Source organism: Schistocerca serialis, chromosome 1, assembly GCF_023864345.2.
Source record: "Schistocerca serialis cubense isolate TAMUIC-IGC-003099 chromosome 1, iqSchSeri2.2, whole genome shotgun sequence".
NCBI lineage: Eukaryota > Metazoa > Arthropoda > Insecta > Orthoptera > Acrididae > Schistocerca > Schistocerca serialis.
The window spans coordinates 771,521,800-771,524,985 of NC_064638.1; the positions used below are offsets into that span (position 1 = coordinate 771,521,800).

General features: G+C 42.5%; 1 non-coding gene across 1 annotated transcript; it reads left to right on the top strand.

Moving 5' to 3' along the window:
• Positions 1–2,697: 2,697 nt before the first annotated feature.
• On the top strand, positions 2,698–2,772 carry Trnaa-ugc (transfer RNA alanine (anticodon UGC)). Its single transcript has one exon. It is a non-coding gene; the product is annotated as a tRNA-Ala (tRNA).
• Positions 2,773–3,186: the final 414 nt, after the last annotated feature.

Genomic DNA, 3,186 nt, shown 5'->3' on the forward strand with positions numbered 1-3,186 from the left:
CTGCATCGGCTATCCTCATTTTATCGCAATGTTGCAGCCCATTGATCATATTTTCACCAGGATTAATTTGCAGCTTTTTCAGTACCCAACACTTTCCAATATTACCACAAATGAATGTAATAACAGCATCACGAACTCCTAGTTTCATAGTATGCATGCCCACATATACAGTTTTAGGAAGGCGGTTCCAAATTATGCTGTTGAAACATTCATTTGGGTTCTGTGTCTGCCCATGCAGACATTTCCTTATAAGGTCAGGATGAGCCAAGTGTCTGAAAATAGATTTAATTGCTGTAATAACAGCAGCAGGAAGAGAATGCTGGTGAGAATAAGGTTCTCCAGTTGCCTGAGCCCTATTGTATTTGCACCACGAATTTTGTCCTGTTGGACACAATCCATGACATGCCTTATCATCAGTAGAGGACTTGTGGGATAATATGGCCCAGAAATCTCTCTTCATTGCCTCCAGATTTTCTTTATTTCTCCAAATTGCCTGCCCATAGTATACCAGCAAGTTTTCTATAACAACTACTCGCAATCACACTTGAACAAAACTAACCGCGTGTTTGAAAGAGTTTTGTTTACAAACAGCAGAAACAAAAGAATACTACCGTTGCATTCCAAGGATAGCCAACACACTCGAGAGTAAAAAAAAAAAATCCCTAACGTGCAATGTAGCGGATATAAAGCTTAAAATATATGCAGAAAAGTGGGTGGCAGAAAAGTGGGCGTGGCACATAATCACAGGTGGTTGGAAAATGCTCTTTAAATGGTCGAAAAAAATTTTTTTCAGCAAAATCTTTTTCCGAGTACTTGAATTTTTCTTCAGACTGACAATGAGTAGTGTGACCATGCGTCCGAAGTCAAGTCGGAAATCGCCTTTGTTGGCTTCGAGAGCATTTTGTCGACTTCACCTAACAATGCCTTTCGCCAGCGAACCGACTAGCGTGTTACGCTCCCTTGTCTATTATAGTGCTGACAAACGAAGCTTCGTAGTAATCGTTGTGCTTATTCGTGACAATATCACCTGAAACGTTCCCATGTAAGCAACATTTTCATGTTTTCTATTGTTACGTCTTTAAAGCTACGATAAACATATGCATTTTTGGCAAAATCTGGCCAAAATATCACATGCTTTGACATAAGTTGGCTGAAATACGACCTACTACTAAAAAAGGTATAAAACTGACTTTATATGCACAATACAAATATATTTTTCTGCACTACAACACCCTGATTCGCCATTAATTGTTGTGAAATTCACCCTACGCTACAGGAAAAAAATTGTGACTTGACATTAAAACCTGGGTTCATGAGTTCAGACCTTGGCTGACACACCACGTGTTACACCTCAAGCGACGGTATCGTGATGCCATGTCTCAGTGCTGCCAAGGCCGTTTTGGAGTAGCTGGGAAAATAAAGTTTTGTGCAAACTGAAGCTAACAGACACACTCTTCTCTAATTTTTCCGAATAAATCTGCTGTACAATAAATCTTATGATTTTTCTCGCGCGCCGCACATTGTGCTTTAGACCGCGGCCGTGAGTTTGATTCCACGCGATGCCACGAAAACTCCGAGACAGAGATGAGATGCAATGTTTCAAGGTATCCACGTAGACGTGCTTGGTGTTACTTATTTTTATATAAAGTGATAGCGTCACCTATCAGAGCCTAGCTATGGAATCAGTTAACTCAGTAGCATATGGGAGAATTTTCATTCTGATTGCTTCCACGACAGATTCCTATAAGTATATTTACATTAAAGTGTGAAGTTCTTTGGGCACTTTGCATGTAGGTTCGCCCATCTTTGGTGGGATCCCAAACTGGACTTTTAGACAGACACGCGTGGGTTGTGACAGTGGTCATTTCACGTCTTTGCTTCACTGCAGGTTCGTGTTTCGTGCTTGTATTTATACGGACTGTCAGAGATAGACTAAAATTATAAAGAGGCTATGCATTAATTACCAGTTGTGTAATTTTAATTTTTGTTTGACAAAGTATTCTGTTTCAATTTATCTGTGTACGCTGTTCCACGTGTTCGCACGCTTGATATACTGCGTAGGTGCTTAAATAAACGAACTCCGTAAACAAGTGGTCCACCGCCGTAGCTAAGGGGCTAGCGTGTCTCACTGTCAAGCGGACGACACGTTGCAATTTACTGTACTGCAAGGTATTGCTCTCATAGAGTACAACGAACGTCGTGGTTCCGGATGATTTCCGAATTCAAAACTAAATAAATGATGACTAACTGACAACCTCAGCTGCCGACAGGTGTTGTTGATATACCTCGATGTGGACAGCTGAAAATGTGTAACCCGACCGGGACTCGAACCCGGGATCTCCTGCTTACATGGCAGACGCTCTATCCATCTGAGCCACCGAGAACACAGATGAATAGCACGAGTGCAGGGATTTATCCCTTGCACGCTTCCCGTGAGACTCACATTCCCAACTGTCCACAATTCTATATATGTATTGTACCTTATAGACATTTGCCCACGCACTCATTATTCGCGCACGCTTTGGCGATTCCCGTAAGAGTTTGGGCAACCTGTGCACATTCGCACAGACGAAGGTCAATGGCTGGGTAGCCTTTAACTATATATACGAAGACAGTAACTTGTTCTCGAAAGAACAAATGTGAGTCTCACGGGAAACGTCCAAGGGATAAATCCCTGCAGTCGCGCTATTCGTCTGTGTCCTCGGTGGCTCAGATGGATAGAGCGTCTGCCGTGCAAGCAGGAGATCCCGGGTTCGAGCCCCGGTCAGGGCACACATTTTCAGCTGTCCACATCGAGGTATATCAACAACACCTGTCGGCAGCTGAGGTTGTCAGTTAGTCATCATTTATTCCAGGGAAAAGCTGCACGGTCATCAACAGTAACTGTTCTTTCGAGAACAAGTTACTGTCTTCGTATATATCAAAACTAAATATCTCGGAAACTAAGCTTTGTAGACGAGCGAAGCGAAAGCTATGTTTATTGTGAAAGCTTTAAGACTTTTATACAGAATTTATATAGAAGTTTCGAAACAGTTCGAAATGCTGCTAACAGATGGCACAGTACACTGTGCAGCTCGTACAGTACCAGGATGCATATTAAACTGGTCCCCCGCAAGCAGCCTTGGCAATCACATCACAATCTTTTTGATATATTCACCACTCTCAGCACGGAGGTGGCGCAACCGA